We start from the raw sequence: 18592 nt of genomic DNA on the forward strand, positions 1-18592 counted from the left end.
TTTTTATTAAATTAGTAACGAAACGCTTCGATCGACGATGTCTACTAAGACTATTCTTACCTTTCTTAATAAAATGTTTTCTTTAAAGAAAAATGATACTAATGAAATAAGATTGAAATATAAAGATAAAGACAGAAATAAAGAATTGTATAAGAAATTAATTGTTGTTTCCGAAAATACAACATAATATGTTTTTCCAAACTAATTCCACGTCGTGTTAAAATGAAACCCGTTAGGAAAACGTCTGTAGTGTGGCAAACAAATGTTTGCTTCATCAAGAAAATAGCTGCTTCCCTGTTTGCGTTGACATCAGTGAGATTGTGAAAAACAGTTGTTATAATGTATTATATAAGGAAAATAGAATGATCAGGTGTCAATGAGAGAAAACCTAGATATTTTATAACAATAAGTATCTTTCAAACTCTTCAGCAAACTGTCATTGACTTTAATGAGATCAAAAACATTCGCGAGCATTCCTTTAAATAAAACTAATGTTTTCGGATGTATGTACTACGAATTTTTTTATTATTTTAAACTACATACTCCCATAAATGTCATTTTCATCTCGTCTGCCCGTGATCACGGTTGCTGCAAAATAACCGTAACGTCAGTAGTATGTAGTTTAGAATAATTAAAAATCCGTCGTAATCCGAAAATATAAGTTTTATTTGTCATAGATCTTGTCACGTGTAATATATTTATTTCTTTGTTATTCAAAAGATTTAAAGCTCAGCGCCAACAGATTTTTATAAAAACGACATCACCTCGGGATGTGACGCTCAAATGATGTGCGGACATTCATGTTCTGTCGTACTGTAGGTCGTAAATCCAACTCAATATAATATTTGTTATACGAAATTATATTCGTTGAAAGATATTTTTCATGTTATTTCAACACATAAAATATTTAATGTAACCAAAAGAATATAAGATGCGGATTTAAACAAAAAAAATTAAGTCAAATATCTATTATAAGGTATGTTTTGTGTGCTATTTCATTCTGTGGATTTATTTAGTAAATTATCAAGATTTTCACAGCTTTATATGTATGTAATATGTGTTTATTAATATCAGGAAGAGTTGAAAAAAAGCCTGTACTTGCTGAAATATGTTAGTTCTATGCTATGGGAAAGTGTAGAAACCAAAGAAATACATAAAAATATATATAAATAAATTTGGTTAAGTCGAAAGAGGAGCTTGGACGGTGGAGGTGAGCGTTTAACGTGCGTCAGATAGGGCTCCCTTAAAACTAGACCTGGGTAGCAAGTCCGAGGCACTGTCGAAGCTCCTCTCCCTGAAACGCGACGGACCCGGTACCCGCGCGGTGAATCCATTGAATTCTGAGAGCTTTTGTCTCAATATCTAAGTAGATGTATTTATGTTAAACAATTCCTCAATTAGAGAGAATTTTTTCATCTTAATAAAAGGCGTTTCAACTTTCAATAACCTCTGCTTAAATTTGTTTTGCTATAAAAGCTCCACAGACACTTAGGTAAAATTAAATCTTCCACAAATGCCGGAAAGATATCAAAAATCTGATTAATGATGGACATAAAATTGTTTGATACTAACAAAATGTATAAATAAAACTAACACGACGTAGTCGAATATATGGAGCTTTCAAATAAGGACGCGGTTTGTAGTATCGATAGAAAATTTTACAGAAAGTAACTAACTAAAGCGGCCAGTGCCCTCACTACTAACATCTATAAATAAGTTCAGTGTTAGCAGTTTGTCGTTATGTTTTTCATTTCTATAAAACTGGTCCCCAAGATATGTTTCCAACAAGGTACCTGCTCTGTACCGAGGACATTCCCCTGAACTCTGATTATTTTGTTTAGCAACAAAATAGTTGAAGAAATTGTAAAAAAAATAGTATCTTTATAAACACCGAAATATATCTACTGAGACAGAAAACGTTGAGATTCGATCTCATTACGCTTTTAACTACAAAATTAATTTATTGAAGTAAATATTGTAATTAATAAAAAAATCAAAGATTAGTTTTGGTATGTCTCAATCAAAAACTAAATGTATGTTTAGAGAAACATTACGATTATGTAGCTACAATAATACTTTTGATGCTATAACGCCCGAATCATATTCCCTCAGTATGTTTTCAAGGTAAACTCCGACGGAGGTAAAGATTCGGAAGTAGCCCAATAGAAACGTGTTGATCTCATTAAATATCAAAGGATAAGCAAACCGCTAATGTATGTTTAACTTTTAACGAAGTGAAAATAAAATATCCTTTTATATAAAAAGCGAAATGGTTGTTATTTCAATCATTTTAATTTTGACTATACTCCTTATAAAATCTTCAATAATGAATGTATGTAAGGTTTTATTTATACATTACAATTAGACATTTAACTATCTTTGTGTAATAAAAGGAAGTTAATATTGTCGAACTGTGTGTAAAACAGTTTTCTGACCTCAAGAAAAGTAAATGTAATAGGATTTGAAATGAACGCTATAATATGGAAAAATCGTTGATTAAAGGCCTTGCTTAATATTGCTTTAAAGCTAACCATCTAATAAAACGGTATAAAACTATCGATACCCGATGCAGTCATCTCTACAAATGTATCCCGCCAGCCACGGCATCACTTGTGCGCGTGCGACGACACGCGCCCGTATATTTTTATCGCGTTCCGTTCACATCACTACGTTAAAAATAACCCGTGCATTAAAATACTAAAATATTCCACGTGTTTCAACGAAAAAGTTAAGTGACAAATACTTATGGTATTCACGGAGACTACAATTAGTGATTCAGGAGAATTTTTCTGTATTGGAACAGTCGTTTTCGACTGTTCGTCGGGCGGTAGCGATCATGATTGTCTGGTCCAGTGATTGAAGTGCGCTGAAAATCAGTAACGGTATGTATATTCAATAATAATCAATAAATCTTGAAAGTTTTTTGCGTTCCTCTTGCATATTTTTAAACGATTCCGGCAGGCGGTAACTCAATCGATCTACCAATAGGTAATTTCAGATAAATTTTTCCAAATCTTATTTGATATACGCGTGTTAGTATTACGTTTCTTTATATCGTTCGAGCTCATTGATTCAAGATGTTTTATGTTCAAGGATTTACAGAACCTTTCTTTGAAAATAACAACATTGTATATTTCAATCACAGAATATATTTTCTCAACATTCTCGTGTACGCCAAAATCAATTTCGCTTGTAACTGTGATTCTTATCAATGTTCTTTGAATTATAAAATGAACAGCATCAAATCTCTATTAAATTAATTATTGAACGTGTAATTCCTCTTACTTAAGTGTATTTTTTTGTAGATTTATTACCGGCTTCATATTTTACAGTAATGTGATTTCTTACACTAGACGTCACACAAATATTAATATGTACTAATAACTAATGTTAGCGTGTGATATCGTAAAGATCTTTATACGCTGTTTGCTAAAATATTATTTGAAGTTAGTTAAATATTTTGATTGCAATGAAATTTATAATTTTGTATATTCTTTTAAATGAAAAGCTTTTAATAAAATTATTAATATGTATTTAAACACTCAAATTCTCATGTGCCTACTCTCATTAATGTTCAAAGTTACCGAGTAAAAATAAATTTCTACATATTTTTCTCTGATCAAATATAATGTAAACTTTATAATTTTTTAAATTATATAATTATTTACGAAAAATTGTTTTAACTAATGTTGTATTTATATACAAAATTCTCTAAAATAGTTCATATTCAAGTAACTATTTCTTCAAAATGTTCAAATTTTTCATAGTTTTACTGTTTCATTAATTTTGAGTATTATTTTATTATAGTATTTATAAAAACACTTCTATTCAAAAACAAAACAACAAAGAAAATAAAAATTTGTGATCGAAATTGTAAACACGCCAATTTTTTAACAACGTTATGTTAAAACATTTCTTTTATAACGTTATTCAAACGTTAAAACGTTAATTATATCGGGACGTAAATTTCCACATCGTAAATGTTTATTGTAAAGGTTGTGTGGAAAATTTTATATCCAGAATATATCAAATTAATATAACTACTTACAGAATATCTCAAATATCATTTTTTTAAATTCCTCAGCATCTTCGTAAATAGATCTAGCAGTTCATATTTTGTGAGATGAAACAGACAGTGTTTATAAATACACCGATACACATAAACAGAATGATTCTTATAAAATGTTTTGTATAAATAATCACTATTGAGGATTTTGTTAAATGTTTTCATATCCGCAATTGCTAGCTCAATCATTTTTATTTTGAATATAATGAAGATAAAACAAACAGAGACAAATTCAATCAAAACTTAAGCCATTCATACATAACCTTTAAATCTGAAGGATATGAATTTTAGAATTCTATAAAATTAGTTTCTTATTAACAAAGAAGATAGTGGATCAGTTTTTTTAAGAGCCACAGTATTATATACAGAGTGTCAATGTTCACTTTGACTATTAAATAATCATACAATAACAAATACTTGATATGCGAAGTATAGACCCATCGTATGCTATGGTTTCAGACCAACGTTCAGCGAAATCTCTGAGTCCTAGGTGACTTGTTTCGTAAAAAAAATGTTAAACTACATTTTCAACATCTCTTCTAGACAATTTTTTAACGGGATTTTTTTCCATGGATCAGAACAAAATAATCTGTCGTTGCAAGATCCGGAATAAACGCTGAATGTATTAGCAGTTGAATGCAATTAAGTTCTTCGATCGTATTTAGCGTAAATTACTTAGTATGTGGTTCAACATTTTCTTGATTTAAGAGAACTTTGTTGTAGGTTAACTTAACCTAAATATTTATCCCATAGAACCTCCAACATTAGCAACAGCTGTCCACTACATAACTCGTTGGATCATCTGGCATGATGTCCCAGTCAAGGTTTACCTTCACAATTCCACTAGACACGCAACACTCTGCTCGAGTTGACCTGTCTTCGCGACAGGTTCAGGGTAATTGTTTCTGTTAGACAGCTGATTTCCCATGTTCGGGTTTTTGGGATAACTCGATTTTGCATCTCAAGTAGTAATTCCTCTTATAAATCGTTCATCTTTCAAAACAAGTCAAAGTCGATTATCCAATATCGCTACTATCGAAAGTAATCGTCTCTTCACCTTTAATCCCACATATTTTCCTCGCTGCCACGGCTACTTTAAGCTTTTGTTTCCAATAATGTCTTAACAAAACATGCAATTGATTTCGGCCTCCATAATTTTTAATCTAAAATAATCCAACACAGAATTATGATTACACGAAAGTAAAACTACAACTCTCACATATAACGGACGTTACTTATAAGACAACTGTACTTTAAAATAAAAAAAATAATCTTATATTAGAGGTTTCATACTGGGGTAAGATTTCAAAAAGAAATATCTATTCTAAATAAATCTTGGCAATAAATATTCAGGACATAATATTTGTTTTTCACATAATTTCAATTATTATTTCGAAGTAATCATATTATTTTTTATTAATGGAACATTTCCCGCGTTCGTGTCTCATTTGAATGACGCCTTCCGGTTTTTTAAGATGTATATTTATAATGAAGTCCGCCTTAACTTCGTATGATGAATAATAAAAGGTATAGTTTGTAATCATTGATTACTGTTATATTTTTTTTTTTGGATATAGTGCGGTTATTAGATTTTTATTTTCCTGGAGTTTCGATTCCTTTACAGCAACTGTTAGCACGGGCTGATAAGATGATGATTAAAAATTGAGCAAGCTATGAGCTGCACCTTCGCATTATTTTCTCGCTTCGGTGCAAATTGAGTGAAGTGAGGTGCCGAACCGCTTTTTGGACATGGCTTCCGGTGTCCGACCCTAAAATTGTAATTAGACGTACGACCTAAGTTTATTTTGATAAAACTCATCCCAGATCACTGGACTATAGAAGGAAAGAACCTCGACTCTATCAGACATTCGGTTGCCGAGATCGTCTCCGTGGATGAATGACCTGAGTCGCCAGTATTGCGTTCCGCTCGCTTCGGTTGCATCACTCAAAAATAGTTTCATTTTTAATATATACTAGTTAGAGGCTTAAATTTCCTGAACTTATTTTTATTATTCTTATAGTATGTCATCTTTAGTGTTAGAAATTTAATAATCAAAGGCTTTCCAATCATTAGATGCTATTTCTTATTTAGGGACAATATGGTATTCGTTTATTGTTCTACGAAAGAAAGAACCTCTAAAAATCTGAAGTAAACTTATTAAATTCAATCTTATTTATATAACACAGTCAATATGTTTGTTTGTCCTCTCAGACGATGATCTGATTCAGAGAAATAAACACATTACTTTAAGTATATATTTATTGGAGAATTTTCCTTCAATAAATTTTGGAAAGTTTCAGAGTTCAGTGAAACTAAGGTTTTGGGATAAACTACGTGTTTTTATTATTCTACGTCTACATAATTCCCACTGAAATCAAATGTAGTTATAAAATAATAGAAAACGCGTCGTAGTATCCGAAAACCTTTAATTTCATTAAATGCACGCGAGTGCTTGCATATCATTATGTGTCAGAGTAGGCACACTCATTAATTTTTATGTGATGGTAATTTATGTACAAACATAGGTAAATAATATTGCGACATTCAGTGTTTACATTTATTTATTAATCAAACTTTTTCATGAAAAGTAAAGTTTTCTGCCATTTCTTATTGTAATATCTTATTATATTAATTTTTTTTGACGTTTTTATAACTCTAAAGAATCCGCGCTTACGTTCAGACCAGACGAAAGTGTGTGGCAGTTAGTCTTATTTTTCATGTAACAGTTATGTCTTGGAGCCTTGGTTGAGAGTCTTGGTTTTCTTCACTCTTACTCACAATCAGTGAGGCAACTCATTCTTTTTTAAATGAATGATTGAAGTTTTCTTTGTATGTGACACTCTTCTCATATTCCATGCTTGCCTTTTTTGTTTAAATCTTACTTATGATTAAATAAGTTTTATTAGACTCCTTCGTATTTCTCTTGTAAAGTGTTTAACTATATAATATTATATGTATGATAATATTTAATATAAACGATTTCAAACTTTATTCAAATACAATGTGGGACAGTGCTCAGTGTATGACGGATGGACACTTGTATGTTATCAAGACACTATTGTTGTCGACTCGACACTCTTGTTTAGAATGTGTCCAATAACCCAATATAATGAGATAAAAAGCTCTAATAAAATTATATTTCTACTCTATACTATGTTGTTAATACATTAATATATAAATTTATTGAACTCTACGTAGCTTCGTTTCAATCGTAGCATCCTCTACGATTTGTAGTACCGTAGAGGGTCTACGAATTTTTGAACTTAAATTTCGTCTACCCTAATAAAACTTATTATATTTTTGTCTATATTTGTAAAGCAAAAACAAATAGATTTTAAAAATAAATATACGTTACAAAAGTAATGATCTTTATTTAATATATTTTTGATGTTTATTTTCTATTTTTATCACCTTTACTTATATAAACAGAAGGGAGAGCGTTGTTTATAAATTTTATCAAAACTAAAGTTTTCTTCGTCCGTATGTAAAGTCATAGTATATAAAAATAACAAAACTTCCCGGTATGTCAACAACGTGCCAATATGAAGATAACAACAAACGAATAAGCCTTAATAGATCCAAACAATATGATATTATTAGGAGAAAAGTTGCAGCGTACGTTGCCATTTCTGAAATAATTCATTGCGTCCGAATTAGGTCACGCGGGCTGTTTGAAGTTGTCCGCGCATTGCGGCCTGCGCATATAGCCACGAAGTTAGCAACGAGTCTCAGCTTGGTCGCCCGGACAGACGCGTTTACACCAAAAATAATAAAAAATATATATATATATTTATATATACAGTAAAGGCGTATACCGACTGCCATTATAACAATGAAATACAAAACGCGTGTGCACACAAAGTGATCATGTTTTGGACTTAGACTGTGAAGTGTTATCAGCGTATTTTTTTTTCCTGTCAAAACCTGTAAGTTTCAAATGTACTTCATCACGATCTGTTAATCCTTTTTTTAATTTAAATAATATATGCGATTGATTTAATTATATAAATGACGCGAGCGGTCCCAGGTAGAGTAACGTCGACACAACCTCGAGATATAATGATTAATGATTAAATTTTTTGGTATCATTAATATTTGTCATTACTATCAGTCAAGGAAAACACTGAAATAGTTTTTATTTCATAATATTTTTATATAATATAAGTAATGCTATCATTAAAAGTTACAATAATATAAACGAGAAGGTTCCAAAATATGGTGAAATACATTAGATTTATATATTTTTTTTCTGCACAGATAGTTAATGTTATTACTATTTATATTAACAATACATAACGCATCAGTCTTTGGCAGTGCATCTGAGATATGTTGTTTCTATGTGCTTAAATAACTCGACCAGAACAGGGCGATAGAGCTTCACTGTAGACAAACAGCTTGAGAATAATTATATGTAGCTATACGCCGTTATAGTTGTAGAAGTACAGTTGAAGAATATTCTAGTGTTTGTAGTTGTAACTCTGAAGGCTTTAACGAGAAAAGTTTTCAATAGACCAACTCAAATATTCGTTTTCGCGATTCATATAGTTTTTATTCAGTAATATACGTTTTTTAGGTAAATAACACATATTTTTATATAAAACTTTATTATTTTTCAATGAAAATAATTTTCATTAATGCATATAAAACAACCGCTTAAGAATTAAATTTAACAAAAACACTTTTTCGTAGAACGTCAATGTTATGATCGTCATTTCGATCATTGAATATTTTTTATATAAATTCAAACAAGATATATATTTATATACATATATATATATATATATGTATATAAATATATATATATATATATATATATATATATATATATTTGGTATTGTTTTCATTATGTAAATTGCATCAAGAATTTATATTGCGTTTTAGTTATAGGACCTTAGTAATTTACAAGGACTTGAGATGATTTCTTTCAACGAAAGTATGCGTGATGAGTGATTCATTTATATTTTATTATAACGTGAGCGTTTAACGTTAGATAGGGGCCCCTTAAACCTACACCTGGGTCGCAAGTCCCAGGCACTGTTTAAGCTCCTCTCCCTGCAACCATGGACCTGGCACCCGTACGGTGAATCCATGGAACGCTGAGAGGTTTCGTCTCTGCGTTTAATAGTTACTTAGTAGTTGTATGTGAATAGATAAATGTATACATATAGTTACTATATCTAGATGAAAAAATATTTATAGACCTTGAAATAATAGATACAAACATCTAGAATATTGATTTCGTTTAGTAGTTAGCGTCAACTATGCAGAAAGTGTTGAGGTAATGTTAATAAGGTTGGTAAGATATTACATAGGAATCCTATCAGATCTCGGATGAAGGTGAAGAGCAAATATCCACATCCTTATAGTTATAATATATAAAAATGGGAATGTTTGAGATATGACGTCACCGACTCAATCATACAACACGACTGAAAGACGAATTTCGAGGAATATCGTCGAATTAAAAACCATGACCTATATTAACGGGACTATTAAATTTGAATACTGTAACAGAAAAAAAGTCTCAAAGAAAATCCCATTTATAATGGTAATGTTTTTTGACTGTATTGTTATATATATCGCTTGTACGTAATAATGTTTCGAAGTGTTGTTGGACAGGTTGTTGGCAGGAAATGATTTTTAAACTTCATTTCTTGAATTCGTTATTGTATTTAAATTAAAATGAAACGTATGACTCTGCAGCATTTTTGCTGTCCATGACTGATGTGCTCTCAAGGTGAGGCGATCTAACCAAACGAAATAGTTTTTTTCCAAGAACAGTGATAGCTCATAACATTCCACATTACCAAAGAATTCATTGGTATTTTTATGTTCCAGTCATGGTTTGAATTTCAATAAATTCTAGGTTTACTTTTATATTGCTGCTTTAGCTCTCGAAGAATTTGTGAAGGAAGTTAAAGAAATAATATGATACGGATAGTTGGAAATGTGGGACAGGGATGACTGGCAGTCTGTAACATCGTCAACATAAAGTCTATTTTCTGAGAATAAATAAGGTTATCCCGGTTAAGTCCGCGCGAATGAGGGGCTACCGCTGTTTGCCTTTAAAGAGAACTCTCTAGAAGTAGTTATAAAAGTAAAAAAATATCAAAATTTCAGTTGACTATAATATGTTTTAAAAAAAAAGTTTACCTGTTATTTTTTTAATTTCAATACAACACAACTATTTATTGAAACTTTAACGAATGGTATAGGACTAACTACCGCAACTCGGTTCGTTGGAAATGTAGTTTGTAATAAGAAATTTGAAATTCATAGAACAAGATAATAAAATTATTAAGTCAAATCAAACGTAATGAAGAATTATTTAATTAGGATGTTGGAACAGTGGTCTTTCATTCGTCTGGTGTTTGGGGAACAAATAGTCACTTTTAATTTACACAACGATTTCGGGATTTCAATTCTCTGATGACATGGACAAACAGACGGTGCGGACTCATCGACGTTAAAGTGTAAATCATATTATATTATAAGTTATTTTCTTTGCGTACTTCGAACCCATCGTTAAACACGGATTTATTCTTACATGTATGTACATTTAATAATGAAATCGTTCAATAAAACGCTAGACTTAAGACCACCATGTTTTCCTATCCATTATATAATTTGCGTTTTTCTTGTATTAATAACATGCCCCGTAGTGTCACATTTAATAAAATATCGGTCTTGTCTCGCTACACAAAATAAACGTGAGAGTCTTCACTCTAATGAGCATCTTGTGGAACCTCCTCGGACTTTAATGATAAATGTATATTTCTAAACATTTTTCTTAATTATATATTATTATAGTATTATTATATAATAGCACAGGAAGTGAAATTTCAATATATGTCAGCATTAAACAATAAAAATGATGAAATTGCTGATTTAATCACAAATAATTTAACTTGAATTAACGTGAGCAAAATTTCTGTCAACGCTTTAAATGTTCAGGCTCTGATGGAGGACTTGTATGTAATCGATTCGGAAAAAATTATAATAGTAAAGTATTTATTACGAAATATGGGATCATATCTTATCACTGATGTCACTCAACTAGGGCTGGGCTATCAGCGACAATTAATACGGACGTATCGTTTGTCTCGTCTTAGTTGCTCTCGTCACAATGTATCACAACCTCTGCTATAAGTTAAGTATAAGTAATATTTCGTGTCATTTACTTACGTTTCATTATTTAAATGAAATTATTATTGTCGGATGAACTGAGAAAAATAATATATGACATTAATCCGACTTCGAAGACTTTCTTTTCGCCTATCCGTGATCAGGTTTCCTGTAAAGTAACTGAAATTTCTTGTAAAAATATAAATGCGAGTATCCGAAAATCATACTTTTATTTAAGTGTGTACACCCAACAAATCTTATATATAATTTGATTTGGGTACAGAGAAATAAACGCTATTTGAAAGAGAGACGAAACCTCTTAGCATTCAAGGGATGCACTGTTCAGGTGTCGGGGTCCATCGCGTTGCAGGGAGAGGAGCTTTAACAGTGCCTGGGACTTGCGACCCAGGTGTGGGTTTAAGGGCGCTATCTAACGCGCGTTGAACGCACACCTCCACCGTCCAAGCTCCATGCCATTTATTTATGTCAAATGTACGAAAATAATATTTCATCCATGTATAATCGCAAAAACACCTGAATACTCGAAAGAATTAGATCCAGAAGATTAAATCCTGGACATTTAAATACAAAGTAACGTGATTAAGGAACTAGATATTTCATCCACCTAATAAATTTTCATGTCCGGTTTAGCTAAATTGTAAGTAATATTACTTATAACATTTACCAGCGAGTTATTAGGATGATTACACACCAATGGTAGTTGAGACCTCTGTCGGCCATCACCCACCCGTACATAACACTGACGTCACATCCAATGCCTCATTCTCTGTCATCAATATAAACAACTTTGATATTAACATACAAACAGACATTGCAAATATTCTGAACCACCTTAATTCCATCAATAGAAAGATTCAGTGTACTATGCACATTGCAATATTTATCAGAGTTTATTTGTGTTTTTGATAGAACCTTTTTTTAACTTATATTAGAATTTATTTATAACTTTAAAGCATATTTTAAGTTCAAAGGATTGTCTATAATTTTAATAGAATATCATTGTATCCTGACTTTACATATTAGATCAAAATTCTTCTTCTCAAATTGTTCCTCATTTGTAAGTATATCGTCGGGATTTACTAGATAGAAAAGGCTTAGTTTCAGAAAGATTGTATAGTGACAGCGGAACTTAGCACTTTCAATACATACCTGCCTTTCAGACCTATCGCATACATTGGTCTAATTTTTTAACGTGTAATAAAAAAAAATGAATACACAAAAATATTCACTGACCCAAGAGAAATTCATACTTTTATCTCGGAATATTTCGTCGCTTTTTAAAGGCTTTTGCTCTAAATTGTCGCAGAAATATGATAAACACTATAGTCATATTGTTGACGTGGAATTAAAGGTGACATTCCGCGTGCACACGAATCAGTACGGGAGAGAATTAAGAAGTCGTTGGCGGTAGACAACTAATAGTAAGACTAACTGACAGACTCTTTCATCTCGTCTGCCCGTGATCACGGCTGCTGGAAAGGAACCGATACGTCGGTTATAATGTGAAATAATAATATACGCAAAGTATAATGTTACAATATTTTTTTCATTATTAATATTTAATAACTACAAAATATTAGTGACCTTTCATTGAACGCAGCGTTACATCCTGGAATCTAGATGTAGCTAATGACGTCATCCGCAGCGACCTATGACATCACTTTAGTGACGTCAGAATTTAAATGTCTGCATACAAAGATGCAATAAAGCTCAGCCCTGGGTTAAACGGGGCATGTAAAAACGCAGATGATTACGGCTATGGACATTTACAACAAATATTTATTTTTTCTGTAGAAGAGAAAAGATTACTTTAGGAATTATCGTTGTTATTATAGTATAAAATAAATTCGTTTAAGCTCTGTAAAAGCTTTCAACAGCTGTTCATCATGAACTTTTTTCCTTGTTAACTTTATCATGGTCTTTGACCAACAAATCTACCCAAATATTAAGTGATTCAGTTCAGATTAAGTGCAGCTATTATTCTAAATAGAAAACACATAATTTGTGACGTATGAAAAAGTGACTGTATTAAAACTATCATGCCTACAAAATAACATATTGATGTGAGTTTGTAACTAATTTAATGAAATATTTTAACAATATTTTACTTGTTTAAATTGAATTAGTGAAGCGCCAATTGCACATATGTTGGTGAGGTATAGTAGTTCTTTGTTAGAGGCTATTACAATTTACAGTTATGCTTAAAGCATTGTTAACAAAAAGGTTGCTATAATCATGAATTTTTTAAGTTTATTTCTAACTAGAATCTATACAACAAAGCTTGTTTAAATTATAACAATATTTTAATAGAAGTATTTTACTTGTTCTTCCTCATTTAATTTGATATTGCAATTAAATTATTCGAACAATCAATGAATATAATATTTTTAGATTTTAAAATTTTCTGTTCTATTAATCAATATGAATATGTTATGAATGAGATAGATTATGATAGAAGAATATGTTGTAGTCTGCAATACATTTATAAACAATACTCATGAGAATTGTACCAACAAACTTTCACGTAATGACAGACGATCTTTCACAGATGTACAGACGTTTGATGTGGAAGGAGACATACAAATACGTGATATATACACGTTACTTATAAGTACATAGCCTACTTGTAAACGTGCCGATAAAAAAAATATAATGTTTTATTCTTAATTATCTTTCATCATAAGCTAATCTGCATGTTATATAAAATTATGAGAAACAAAATAATGAATCCACTCCAGTCTCTTCCTAAGATTAAAGCTATTTAGATATAACAAGATTAATTGCCACCCTTCAAGAAATGAACATAAACGCTTTGTCACAGCCTGTGAATCGTAACGGAGGAGCTTTGTAGTTATTTACTTCCAGCATCCTTTCTATTTGCGGAAAGCGCTACAGCGCTTTGTTGTATAAATTCTAGTTAGAAATAAACTTAAAAATTTCATTTTTATAGCAACCTTTTTGTTAACAATGCTTTAAGCGTAACTGTAAGTTGTGATAGCCTCTAACAAAGAATTACTATACCTCTTCAATATATGTGCAATTGGCGCTTCACTGGTTCACACAGGAGAATACATTTTCTTATTCTCGGGAAGGAAATCTGAAATAAAACTAAACATTTGGTAAAGTAAGCCCACAATTTTCATATTTGTTGCCAAAAACGCAACAATTTAAGAAAAATTGCGACATATCACATTTTTTCGTTACTCCAAATGAGGGCTTTCAAAAAAACAACAACATTTCTCAAGCCATGAGCGGAAATTTAGTTATAATTGCTGGATTAGAGCAACAGGTTAGCGTCGGAAGATTAAATAGCATTTTTATAATAATATCCTATGAGGATATAATTGTTAAACGCTAAAAATAACGTATCAATCCTTCTTGTTCCCTTGCATAGGAAAATTTAGGTAAATGACAATTCAATGTCTAAGTAAGCAAATAGTTTTTTTTTATGAAACCTAACAATAAAGTCATATCCGTATTAAAATGTCCAATTTATTACATTTAAATACATCTTAAGTCGTATGTATAATACAGATGTTTTTTAAATAAATCCTATATTTAGAGCTGATAATTAAGATTTCGTCGCTATTTTCTGGTAAGTTGTTTTAAGAAAAGTAACTTTATCATCCCGATAAAAATTTCTTGCCACTCGTTCCTCTAATAGGAAGAAAACAGATAAATGGTCTGTCTGTTTTATCTATATACTTGTCTGACATTTTTTAATATACTGTGATATTGCGATAGAATTAACAGGTTTGAGTGGTCAACTTCTAACTAATTAAAAATGATATATATAAAATTCTCGTATCACAATGTTTGTTCCCGTACTCCTCCGAAACGGCTTGACCGATTCTCATGAAATTTTGTGTGCACATTGAGTAGGTCTGAGAATCGGCTAACATCTATTTTTCATACCCCTTAGTGATAACGGTTGTTCACCTTTAAACTTTTTTTTAAATTTTTGAACAAAATTTTTGTTTTAATTTTTTTATAATGTGGCATCAAAAAAATACAGACAACCCCCGTTTTTTATATATATGTAAACACAATACGAGTGTATGTTTGTTTCGGCTAATATCTAAAATGTCTGAACCGCGTTTAACGGGACTTATTGGCAGGTAGCTGACGTAAAAAAAAGTAACTTAGGAGGCAGGGCACATACGGGGCTTTAAAGTTTTCTCATAGTTTCTTATTATTTTTCTCACGCAGACGGAGTCGCGGGTAACAGCTAATTATATTTTAAAAATCTCCTTGGCACTTATACTGGCATATGTGGGATATTTACTTTAATAATCATAAGCCAAAAGTACCCTACATTCAATTAAAAAGCTGTCAAATTAAAACTGTTAGAGAGGTATTAACCAAACAGTTAAGCATTACCGCAAAATAACCGACATTCAAATAAAAAACCCGCATCGAAATCGGTCAATCTGTTTGAGAGTTATGATGCCACAGACAGACTCTCACACACACACACACACACACATATCTCCGTCGAATTTTTTACACATGATGTTAAAACGTGTGTTAAAACTATATTTACCTCTTATAATTAATTAAAATATTATTATAATGTGATATACACAAGAAAAGATTTTTTCTAACAAAATTTCTACGTCTGGAAGAAAGAAAGAGCAACTAAATAATAACGCAGAACGCAAATAGAAAGATCAACAAGGAAATGATCTCATTTATCACAATTTACAGATAATTTGGACAATAAAGGAAAGTAAGTCCAGCGACGCCCTAGTTTGGATCGGCCCCAAAAATGGTCCAATAATTACTCAGTTTGCGACAACATAGATAGATATAGATGTAATAGATGTAGTTATAGATATAACGCCGATACTGATAGCTATTGCTCGTTCAATACAGAAATATATCTATTAAGTGTGCGTGTTTTCTGATCCGAGTTCACGGTAACAGACGTCTAATTTAATTATATACTTTGTCGTACATTTGTTATGATAAATCAATTTACTATATAGATAATACTAAATGATGCACATGTCTTTGTCTACAACTGTCACTACTGAAAGTAAAAACCGAATTAATATATTATACGCAATTTATCGTGAACAAATCCCCTTAAAACCACTAGTAAAATAATTCCAGACAGTGTCGTATGCTGTCAAGTGTAGCCGAGATATTTCTTCCACATCTGGAACAGTCTTATTCGCACTTAATGTGCCCTTTTGGGATTTCGTCTATTATTACATTATATGTATAATACTTGTTGCGTTCTGTAAAATATTTTTAGACTTCAAAGCGCCGCAAAAACTTTTTTTGTTTGTGAAATGCTCGCGCCATTTTGTAAGAAAGTTGGTAACAGTTTCACCGCTCGGTGGCATATTTGAAATTTCAACGAAATTGAATTTCAAACAAAGGCTGTTTTGAAATATTTTTAAATAAGTTTTGACGTACAATTTAATAACATAACAGTGAACGGGAGTAAGTGAGCTCTCAGTGACACGTGAAGAAAAATGATTTCCTCTTTTGGTATAAATATTTTTTTATTTCATATTGCTGTTTTGATATGATATTACTAATTTGTTAAACATTATCGTATTTAAATCCGAATCAATTAGAGATTTTTTTATTTTAGTTAACAGGAATTTAATAAAAAAAATTCGTTATGAAATATTAAAATAGAAGAAAAATATAAAAGACGTCAACGATAACGGAAAGACAGTGACATTTAAATGTATAATTAATGTGTTAGTTAGTTTAATTGAAATCTAAATACGAATGTAGAACACCGAATGCGTAATAAACGAAGACGTTAAAATTACAGACGGAAGTTAAAAACTTAATATATTAATTATTTAAAAAGCTGACCAAATGAAGCTGGTGGGGAAGTTAATATGTGCAGTAACCTTCTGTCCTGTTCAAAAGTGCAATGGCCTTTGTCAGGATAGTTATTGGACCATCGTCATTCTTCCATCATTCCCTTCACCTTAAGGTCAGTCATGCGTCCGCTACACCACGTTGGAGATGTCCGTGAGCGACGGTAACTACTTCTCCTCAGGTAGACCGTCTGCTCGTTGGCATTTAACATAAAAAATACCTAAAAACCTTGAAGTTCCGGAACAGGTAAGAATATTGAGTCACTAACATGATGTAAAATGAGCTAAAACGTACCGAGGTCATTAAATTAACCCCTATTCGCGGCTGCATGTAACGCAACATGCGATAGATGGACGAAATAAGACGATGTATTTTTTTCAGTTTATCTTATTAATAACAATTAATTCGGCCAATTTGATAGATGCCTCTTTACTTTTGTAATTACGTTTCGGTTACTTTTCAGCAACCGTGATCACGGTCAGACGAGATGTGAATTCACATGTAGTATGTAGTACTTTTTTTTTAATAATACAATACGCGTAGTAATCCGAATAATATTAGTTTCATTTAAATGAATACTCGCAAAAGTTTAGATTTCATTATAAGACTAAATATCCTTATTGGTTAAATTAAATAACCACAATTTTACTGATCTTGCACCTTAAATGGTATTACTGACATTATCATAAGAACACTTGGACTCAGCCAACCCTATTAGATACGTTTTACTACAAATGTGTATATGAATTATTTTCTTTCATGTGAAATACTAATCAATAAGATAAATAAAACGGATATTGTAGTAAAAAAAATATTTATGATGAAAATTATGACTAATTTAAATTATGTAAATAGAAAAAGCATTTTCGAAACCAGATGCTATGAACTGGCGACGTCGCGTCGATTCTGTTTTATCGTAACGAGTAATCTGAAATAATTGGAAATAAAAAATCAATGTGAAGAGTTATGGCACGATCGACCTTTCATGACATCCAGCTCGCAGTAAGTGATACAGCTTTTAAAAATTTTAAACTTGTGACATCAAAACGTTATAAGTTTTAAGACAAATCAATGTAAGTCTAGTCTTGTAGGACTCATATTATTATTCTGGTTGGATTTTGAATCAAAAATTTATATCTTCCTCCCCTTTTATGAACTTGTTTATGTGATAATAGATATGACATTAAAAGCATTATGGCCTTACAATGTAAATTTTATTAATAGGGTATATAAACACTTAGTTACTGGGAACAAACTAAATGGTAGATAATAATTTTCAATACATTAAAATTAAGAGTAACTTGTTTATTACAAAAATCTTATGTTATCGACCGACGGAATTTATACGTTATTGTTATAACATTTTTATAAAGTAAGATTGACGATATAAATATCTTAAGAAGCGAGGTTTTATTAAGGCAATTATAATTCCCTAACAAAAAAATTTGGCCTATCTAGTATTGGTGCAGCCAATCCTGAAGATTGTGACCAGGAGAATGGCTAAGCTAATAGGATTATTTCAGTATCATCAC

General features: G+C 31.2%; 1 protein-coding gene across 10 annotated transcripts in view; it reads left to right on the forward strand.

Moving 5' to 3' along the window:
* The first annotated feature begins 2694 nt into the window (after positions 1 to 2694).
* LOC116776027 (voltage-dependent calcium channel type D subunit alpha-1) overlaps positions 2695 to 18592 on the forward strand; it is a 67832-nt gene continuing 51934 nt past the window's right edge. For 3 of the 10 annotated variants that reach the window (XM_061524441.1, XM_061524443.1, XM_061524444.1), the window contains exon 1: positions 7790 to 7993. The gene's annotated coding sequence lies outside the window, so the exon portion shown is untranslated. Of the gene's footprint in view, positions 2883 to 7788; positions 7994 to 18592 lie in introns of those variants that run through there. The other 7 variants (XM_061524440.1, XM_061524447.1, XR_009753118.1 and 4 more) reach the window with 4 other exon arrangements.

Source organism: Danaus plexippus, chromosome 24 (assembly GCF_018135715.1).
Source record: "Danaus plexippus chromosome 24, MEX_DaPlex, whole genome shotgun sequence".
Lineage (NCBI taxonomy): Eukaryota > Metazoa > Arthropoda > Insecta > Lepidoptera > Nymphalidae > Danaus > Danaus plexippus.